The sequence below is a fragment of the Mus pahari genome, chromosome 7 (genome assembly GCF_900095145.1).
Source record: "Mus pahari chromosome 7, PAHARI_EIJ_v1.1, whole genome shotgun sequence".
NCBI classification, from domain to species: Eukaryota; Metazoa; Chordata; class Mammalia; order Rodentia; family Muridae; genus Mus; species Mus pahari.
Genome location: NC_034596.1, coordinates 56,988,910 through 56,998,926, shown reverse-complemented (window position 1 = coordinate 56,998,926; position 10,017 = coordinate 56,988,910). Strand labels below are relative to the sequence as shown.

The 10,017-nt window shown below is 36.2% G+C and overlaps 1 pseudogene across 1 annotated transcript; it reads right to left on the bottom strand.

Moving 5' to 3' along the window:
- Positions 1-3,843: 3,843 nt before the first annotated feature.
- On the bottom strand, positions 3,844-5,162 carry LOC110324023 (annotated as a pseudogene). Its single transcript, XR_002380664.1, has 2 exons — positions 4,463-5,162; positions 3,844-4,243 (listed from the first exon to the last, which is right to left on the bottom strand). The product of XR_002380664.1 is annotated as a shugoshin 1 pseudogene (transcript).
- Between the last annotated feature and the right edge of the window lie 4,855 nt (positions 5,163-10,017).

The following is a 10,017-nucleotide window of genomic DNA, read 5'->3' as shown; positions in this document are numbered from 1 at the left end:
CATTACAGGAATTGTGTTTGTAAACACTAGAAAAATTTGAGAGACAAAACTATTAAGCATTCTACTCATAAATATATTTATATCCTCATCTCTCAGAAAATAAGGTGACTGACATCTAAATAAAAATTTAAAAACAAATTTTCCTCAATATTTGAACATAATAAAAATAGCCCTCTTTGAAAGCAAAAGACAATGGTCAAATGTTCTTTAAATCCTACAGAAGGGATTTGCCATAAAAGGACGATAAAGGTACTTTCTACCAAGCCTGACATACTGAGTTCAATCGGCAGTACCCACATGATGAAAGGCTACAATCAGTTACCACCAGGTGTTCTCTGATCTCACAAGTGTACCAGGGGCACACATACTCAAGTGCACATGCATCGTGTGACTGTGCCCACAGTCAGGCATATACACACACGTGTGTATGTTTGGGCATGTATGATGTGTTCACGTGTGCACACACATGTAAATCAATGTAAAAATATTAACCCACAGAAAATGCAAAAGTATTTTAAACATTTACATAAGACAGGAGCACTTCAAGTAACATATAACTATGCTATTTTATTTAAGCATTCATAACTATTTATGAAAGCAGAAGGATGGCTTGTGCAGTTAATCACCAGGGGGAGTAACATTTGTTATTTTCAAAAAGAGAACTCAGTATATACACATCCTCCAAAACTCATGGTGACCATATGTCTTGATTTGCTCGGGACAGTTCTGTTTGTGGATTATTTTAAAGCAGTTCTTACTCTCAGGAATGTTCAGATCCAGACAATTAATTACATGGTCACTACATTATGATTCATAATTGTAGAAACAAATGTATTTTTACTTATTTTTATAAAAGTATACATTTAAAAATTTTAATGGGGAAGTGTATATGTGCCATGGTATGTATACATGTAGATGTACACGTGTGTGTGTGTGTGTGTGTGTGTGTGTGTGTGTGTGTGTATCAGAGGACAACAAACAAGAATCAGTTCTGTTTTCTTTCTTTCCTTCAACCATGTAGGTACAAGGAATTGAATCCGATTGTCACGCTTGGCAAGCAGCTTATACACTGATCCCTCCCACCATCTCTAAAATGTGTAGTAGCAAAAACTAGAATGTTTGGGGAGGAATAAAAATTTGAAAGAGAGACATATTATTATGTCATTAAGTCAAGTGAAAACTTGTTCTGTGAAACTTTTGCTCAAGTTACTTACTTGAGAACAGCATGCTCTCTTAGAAACAGCTCACTTATAATTATTTTCCTTAAATGTTTATTTTAAAAAACTGATTGCATTGTTGATAACAAATAACAAAACATTACCTTTCAAAAATCCCACAGAAGTAGTAGAAAGCTAACAATTCATTGAAAGACAGACATCATGGCCCACGGGCCTGGGAACTCAGCTATGCAGTTTAAATGAACCTGAGAGCTATCAGAATGTAATTTGGATTTCAATGTGCTAACTATTCTAAGTCCAGAGAAGTTTATACAAGATTGGTCATGGCAAAAATCCAGAGCTATATGGCTATGGATTTTCATCTTGTCAAATACATTGGTGGCTATAGTTTATACTTACATTTAACCTGAAGTTGCCATCACATCTTAGCAGAAAATGTAGTTGATGATCAGGAGTTTTACATTTTCTATAGAACTATATGGAAATGGCCATCTCCAAGTAAGTCACAACTGACAGTCCTGATGTTCTTACCTTGGAAGTTTCATCAATATATGTAAATACAGTTGGAATCTTTCTTTTAACAGGACAAATTGTTGGGCTTTGTGATTGACATTGAGCTCAAAAAAAAAAAGCTGTAAAGTTGTACTTCAATTGATCTGTCTTTGCTAGAAAGTTCTGGAGCACATAGTTATTTTTTTAAATGATTTCTGCATTTGATATTACAACATGAAATTTGTTAGTGAAGAGATGAAGTTTGTTAGTGAAGAGATGAAGAGTCAATTTACTATCTACTTTATGAAAAGGAAAATCAGTCTTAAGAAAATGTAGATAAATACTACAGATTGATAAAATTTCCCACCAAGTAAAAATAGATGATAACTATGCACCAAAAACAAAACAGACAAAATCTCAAGAAGACAATTGAGTCACAAGGAATCCAGAATTGTGGTCAGAAGATCAACAAAATGTCTCATTTTCCTAATATCAAAACTTAACATGATGTGGTTTATTAGATATACAGTGTTAATGTGAAAAGGAGTCAATAATAAACAACTTAGCATCAGTATTTAGGAAGTTTATTTAACAGCAGTGGTGACATTATCCATAGGTCCTTCATTACCTTGATGCAATAAACTTACTGTCAGTGCATGGTGATTATCTTTCAGTTCTTTCAATTTTTTTCATTTATTAATTTTCACTGATATTTGGAGACTATTTGGAAAGAGAAACAATGTTGAATACAGTAAATACAGGATATATGTAAACAGTATAAAATAATACAAAAAAGGAATAAAAAATAAAGATAAAAAGAACAATCAGGAATTTTAGGAAAAAAGGTACTCAGTTTAAGATTTTGTAGGAAGTTATCCAATTTATAGATTTCCAAACCTAAAAGCAATAAGCACAAACATGCTTTGTCTACATTGAAATGCAATAGAGAGGGCACAGACAGGAAGATACTACATTGCTTACCATGTAGTTAGGATAATATCTATGAGCCTAATGAGAATTTTAGAAGGCAACTCAAAATGTCATCAAGTTGAGAGTAAATGCTGTAACTAGTCACAAAATGTTCTGATTCTTTCTTCAAGTGAGAGTAAGCTATTTAAGCATTTCATTTTAGATTAATAGACAACTATACAGAAAAAAGCCAGCAGAAATTAAGCGCTATTAAAATATCTTAGCTAGAAGCAGTTTAATTATATGGGTGATATATACATACAAACATTTTTGTTTGTTGCTTTATTTGTTTTGTTTTCTATCTCACTTGTGATGGTCAATTAGTCTGGTAAAGTTTTCCAACAATTAAGGTATACAATGCGCCATAATTTTGGACAATGTTTTGTGAACTCTCTTCTCTTAGAAGAGTCATCAAATTGGCTAATTTTTTCCTGCATACCACAGAGAGTCTATACGTTAGTGTTTGTATCTTATTTTTTAAGATTTATTTTAGTTTTGATTGTGTGTGGGGGGGGGTTGGTTGTCAGCATTGGTCAGAAGATGGTTTTAGACTCACAGAGCTGAAGTTTTAGTTATGAAATGCCCAATAATTATTGCCGGGTTTCAGATATTTAAAGCACATAATTTATTCTGTTTCAATCGTACTATCATTTTTAATTGAAGAAATTGCTATTATGTTGATTTTTACCATGACTGTGCAGCCAAGCATTTGTCCTGGAAATAGGGAAGACCATATTATGCTGTGCTTCTGTATTATACAGCTATGCCCTTGCCCTCTGAGATGTTCTCATTTCAGTACTTTTATAAGTTACAGTCCACCATAGGCCAAGTGGGCATCACTACAGTGTACTAAGGTTTCTAAGCTTCCCCAGAGAGCAAAACTGGAAGCAAAACTAAGTGAAAATGATGCCTATGTGATCCCTGTATCTTAAGGATTAAGCCCTGCTCTATCTTTTACTTGATCCTTAAAGGCAGTTCCACATATGCTTTGTTCATTTTAACAGCTTTTTAATGCAAAGGGAAAGACTGGATTCATTTTTTCTCTTATGGGTAAAAGCATCAAGTTCATTATTTCTAAACTAAGTAAGTAGTTTAATTTAAAAAAAAAAAAAAGCAGTTACAATTTTTCAGCATTTCAATTCACACCAAACCATCAAAATTGCAGCTTAAATGTGATAAAAAAAAAAAATACATGTATGTGTAACTAAATAAAACCAGTGTTTGCGGGTAAGCCCTAATTATCTTTGCCTTTGTTGCCCTTACTTCTCAGTGAGGATTTTGATTTACATCTCTGGTTGGTTCTTCTTTACTTTGCTCTTCTTTTTTGTGCACTTTTATGCTTATTCAGGTTTAGATGATAAAATGATGATAAAATGACTTCTCATGTTTTAGTACTCTTTGCTGCGTTAATCAGTCTAGAACATAAGTCAATTTGGTCTTTGTTTCACAGACAAACACTTTGTTCTACATTTTCAAGTCTATGCAGGGCTATGGTTACTTCTCTACATCTACTTCCTTTAACTTCCAGAGATTGTGCCACTCTTGGACTGGCTTTACAATCTGCCAAAGTAGTGGGGTGACTTATATTACTAAAATCTTTCTTTTTTTTTTTTTTTTTTTTACCCAAAGAACCAGTCTTTTTTATTCTTTTGGTTACAGAAATGAAATAATGGAACATACTGTCATACTTTCTTTTGCATCATGCCTAGGGTCTTATTCTCATCCCTTAAATGCTTATCACTGATATTAATAAAAAGGGACTTATTTCCCCCTGTTTATCTTGCTATTTATATTCTCATTTCTGTGAATCTCAAAATCGTTTCAAGTAGCAACGGACAGATACAGTTCTGGGCAAGACTTCATCAGTAGACTCAACATTACCTGAATCAAAATCGCAACCCTGTGCCTCTAGAGTAACAGCAGGACTTGGTTCTGTGGTTTGCTGGGGACAATCAGTTTCTTCAAGAGCAATTTGCTGTAAGATCTTCACAGACAAGACCCTGGTTGTATTGTAAATGCTGGAGACCACTTCTGACAGATGCCCTTTCCAGTTATGAGTAGTTTCTTCACTTTGTCAGTAAGTTAGCTTCTCTTTCAATGTATAGAGCTGACATGTAAGGTAGTTGCATTCTCTTCTCAGTTGTAGGACGATGTCCTGTGCTTCTCTCACTTTGGATTTTTCATTTTCCAAAGACAAAACTAAACCTGTTGTTATCTTGGTAATATTTCAGTAGTGTAGAAGTGTTCGTGGGTACTTGGCTCGGTGCAACAATAAAGGACTTGCATTTCCCAATCCCTGCCAAGTTTTTATTCATTTTTTCTTTCATTTGCTTCTTAATGTCTTCAAGAGTATCTTGAAAGGACCTTTTCTGACACCTTTCCTTAACCATCTTTGTTTCAAAAAAAAGCAATAATTCTGATTTTCAGCTTAGAAATATTAAGTCAGGTGTTGTAGAATAATCCAAGCTACTAAAAAGGTTAAGGCAGGTGGATCATAGATTTAAGCTCAGGCTACATGGTGAAACTCATCTCGGCCATTCAGGTCCAGGCAAGCTGATGCAGCCTCCCGCTCCACTGCGCAGCCCCCTTAAATACAAATTTTAACCAAAACTGTTTCTAGTTTTGTAAAGACAATGTATTGTTTCCCTTTAATTCTTCTGCATTGTACTGAGTACATTCACAGTGCACTTTGTTAGAAAAAATGAGATAATGTTAAAGGATAACGTATTATACAAGAAATTACAACCCAACGATTGTACAAAGAAAGTTACCATTAGACCAGAATAATATCCCCCCTCAGTAATCTCTAAGATTCAATGATCTCAGCAAGGATGGTGACAAAGAATGCAGTAATCCAGTTAACAGCCATATATCAAGCTTATACATTGCATAAGCTGTTGTTTTACCAGGCAAAATGGATGAACCAGTACCATGAGCAATGTTTTCTTTTGTTAAATATGTTTTATTAAAACACAAACAATAGTTGTCCTTTGAAATGGGAGGGGACTCATTGAAGTAAAATACTAAATAAAAGTAGATGATTTTTGGATATTAAAAATAAAAATGCAAAAATAAAAATAATGGTTAGTTACTTTTTTTTTTTACATAGTCTGAAATTCACTTGGCTGTGGTGTGATGTAGACATAAGCACATTTGGAGTTTAAAATAGTTCATTGTAAGGAAACAACATGTTGACCTATGGAGCTAAAAATGAGAGAATCTCACAGGGGATACACTTGAGCTGGGAAACCTGATTGAAAAATTTACATCTCATATGTGCCAGCCCTCAAAAATGTAAGGTGCTCATGAATATAGTAGGTTTTTATTAAGCAGAAAACCTAAAACTTACACCCTTCAACCTGAAGAAGCTAAGAACAGGTTCTGAAACCTTGGATTGCTCTTTTTCAATTACTGGTAGAGTTCATTTCATTTTAAGATCAAGAGACAAAGAAAACAGTCTTTATACTTAATAATGATAATGTTGATTGTGAGAAATACATCTTATTTTGAAACAAAAAGGACAATGTCTTTGCTTAGCTAGGAAGGCATAAAAGAAATACCCAAACCCATGACATTAAAATTATTATATTATATGTGTTTATATAGAATGAGAGCTTGAGATACAATTCACACTCATGGATATGAAGAAATCACAGTTAAGGCAAGTTCTGAAAATAATAGCACACGTAATTCTGTGTATAAATATAGTTTTACTGGACTTTTCTCATCTGGCTTAACAATTCTCCACACCCCCAAGAGACAACAAACACCTAACAAAAGCCCTAATACCAGAGATGAGAAGTAAAAGAAAGGAAAATTTGAGAGAGAGAGAGAGAGAGAGAGAGAGAGAGAGAGAGAGAGAGAGAGAGAGAGAGAGAGAGAGAACAGCATGAATAAAGCTGAAGGTGAGACTGAATGTGAGGGAACAACACAGAAAGGATGTGAAGAGATCTCAGAAATTTTGGTACACACACACATTAAGATTTATATTTTTGTCCATAAGCACTATCACCAGGTGAAAGTTTTGAGTGACGGGCAGAGGACACAGGCAGCAGCAGCACATCGTTCTGTGTGTGAAGCAGCACTCTATATCCCACTGTGAACTTACTGAAGGTAGATAAGAACTGAGTGAATGCCAAGTGAAAGTTTGGTACTCAAGATGGAAACAAGAAGTCATGTAAAAAGCCATTCATCTTTGACAAGTTCAGAAGCTGTGTACAAAGGAGGATTCAAATCATTAGATTTCCGAAGTAATTAGTAACTTGAAGTTTATGAACTCCAAGTGTGTCCAGTTAAATTAGTGAAAAAAATGATAAAACGTCAGTCAAATTCATTGCACGCTTAATGTTGTTGAACAGCTGTTTTATCAGGAAGTCATTCTAAACCATGCTCAATTAGCTTTCTCTCTGATCAAATATAATCTTTCCTTTCCAGAGAGGGAAACAGTCTCTTGCATGTAAAGCATTCTGCAGCTTTGATGCGCAGCTCCTAATACAATGTTGATATTTGTTGCTCCTGGTTCCCAAACTATATATGTAGATTCTTAGTGCTGTGTTCATTTTTTGAGGTGTCCTGTCATAGTCCTTTGCTATTCAAAAGTCAGTCATTGATTGTCTACCCACATATTCCTGGGTACTGGTATATCCAAATATTCAAATATGTTCAGATCTTTGCCTATTCCTTTCCATTAGGAAATGGGCCAGCACTGTGTCAACAGAGACATAGCTCTACAATGCCATCCTCAGCAGCAGGAAGAATCCTCCTAGAACTTTGAGACATCAATTCTATGGGACTTGCTCCTTTAGTGCACAGGATTGTCCAGTGTTAGCTGCTTGGAGATGTTATTGTATCTATTTTAAAATAAGCTGTGGGGTTGGGGAGTGTCATCTTGAGGACATGCCAGAGACATAGAATAGGAAAAGTGATCAAGAACTAATTGGGGTGACCTTAGCTGTGACTCACAGCATTGGGGATATGGAACCTGAAGTGGCTACCTACTCTAGCCAGGGAAGAACAGCAGTGGAGGGATAAGGACACCAACCCATCCACGAAACCTTCCACCCAAAATGTATCCTGTCTGCAAGAAATGCAGGGAGGTAGGATGGAGCAGAGACTAAAGGAATAGCCAAGCAGTAATATGCCCAACTAGAGAACCATCCCATGGGCAAGCACCAACCCTGATACTCCATTATGATTCAGATGGAAGTAGAGACTAGCCAAAAAGTAGATGGAGCTTGAGACTCTTATTCAGGAGTTAAGAGAAGGATTGAGGGCCCCAAAGGGGATAGGAACTCCACAGGAAGACCAACAGAGTCAACTAACCTGGACCCTTGGGGTACTCAGAGAGTGAACCACCAATCAAAGAGGATACAGAGACTGGACCGAGGCCTCCTGAACATATGAAGCAGATGTGCAGTTCAGTTTTCATGTGAGTTCTGAACAGCTAGAGTGGGGGCTATCCCAAAAGCTGTTGCCTGTAAGTGGAATATGTTCTTGTAGTTGAGCTGCCTTGTCTGGCTTCAGTGGGAACGGATGCACCTGGCCTGGCAGAGACTTGATGTGCCAGGGTAAATGAAAGGATACTCAGGGGGCTCCTATACTCTCAGAAGAAAAGGGGAGGTGTGGTGAGGGTAGGGATTGTGAGAGGGGCTACTGGGAAGGAGGCAGTAATTGGGATGTAAAGTGAATAAAAAAAAATAAAAGTCTGAAAGCATAAAATATAAGAGAATTATGCTCAGAAAAAATGCAAAACTTGAGGATTGAAAGTGACTTCTCAATGGAAAATAGGGAGATGAAATACACATGTGTAAAAATATAAGTATGGAACCTGTAGAGGAAACATGTAACTACTCATCTTAAGTATTAATCACATTTACCCTTTCATTGACTTTCACATTATATCCCAAAGAATTGCTGAGAACTTCCCATCCCTTTTTTCTCCCTGCTTTAATTACTAAGATAAGGAAGGTAATCTTCATATTCCCTGGATGGAAGTATAATCTGATGCAGTGAACCCAGAAGCTGTTAGGATGGTACAAAGTGTATAGTATAGGTCTGTTACCTGTAAATAGGTTTCTGGTAAGATTCCTAAAACATTGTATGTTTAAATCTGGGAAAAGCTGATGTCACAAATTTGAAAATATTTAAGAATTCACAATACTTAAAATTTCATAATGACTTTTAGCTGACAAAATTAGCTGGATTGGCCTCTTTAATGTTTATTGCTTGGTTTCCTAGCTGTACATTGCTGTTAAGTATGTGACTGAATTGTGCCCAAGCTTCAACAACTGAGAATGTGCCGCACCCTCTTCAGAGAAGAGTGCAGCAAAGGGCTTAAATGCTTGAATGGCTGTTGGTCCTGGGGGTTCATGCCACATGTGGCTTCGCCTCCCTGAAGGTCAACAGCAGCAACCTCCTACATAGTCATAGAGTGCTTCCTCCTGGGATCATGCTGGGGAATAATTAGCACCTGGGCATTAGGGTTACTTGCTGTCTGCAGTCTATTGATCTATGGCTCCTCTGTTCCCATATTTAATGTTGCCTTCTGTGATCGGGTCCCAGGTCTGGATGTTCCAGAAAATAAGGAAGTAACTAGTGAACCACCATCTACTGAGGACATAAAGTCTCCCACAAGGCAGATTTTGTTACCCACCAGTAGGTCAGAAATAGAGATAGAATAGAAAGTTGAGCGAGGACTACGAGCACTGGCAAGCAACAAGATTGTGAACTCTGATGTCCTGCAGCTGCTTAGTTACTAGTTACATTATTAAGAAACAGCTTAAACTTATTTGGGGAAAATCATGGATGTTCTTCAGAAGTTTGAATTAGGATTTCTAAGTAAAGAAAGATTAAAGAGAAATATTGTACACAGTATAATCAAAAGTGATAAAGAATATTATGAGTAATTAGGATTAGAAATTAGAATGGGGAATTTTACACTGCAAGTAAAAATTTCAGGGAAAATGGTGGACACCCAAAACTTATTAAGGATCTTATATATATATTAGCCCACTGATGCTCCAATGCCACATATAGGAGTATATGATTTAAATTGAAATAGATGGGCAAATGTTAAAGATTGAAGAAAAGCGGCTGCTTGAAAGCCTTTATCATGGGAATTAATGNGTGGGCATGTAAAGTAGAAGTTAAGAGTTAATATGATACTAGTAAAATCAGATATCTGGTAGCTTGACCGCAGGCGCTGAGCCAAGTGTGATTCTCTTTCTGAATGCTCTGTGCTTACATAAATTTGGGCTAAGGATGAGCCATTTCTGGGTAAAAGATTGTAATCTTTTGAATATTAGCTAGTTCCTTCTTCCTTGTATCAAATGTATAAAATCTAAGGCTGAATAGTGAAAACTTGCAGCAGTTGATACAG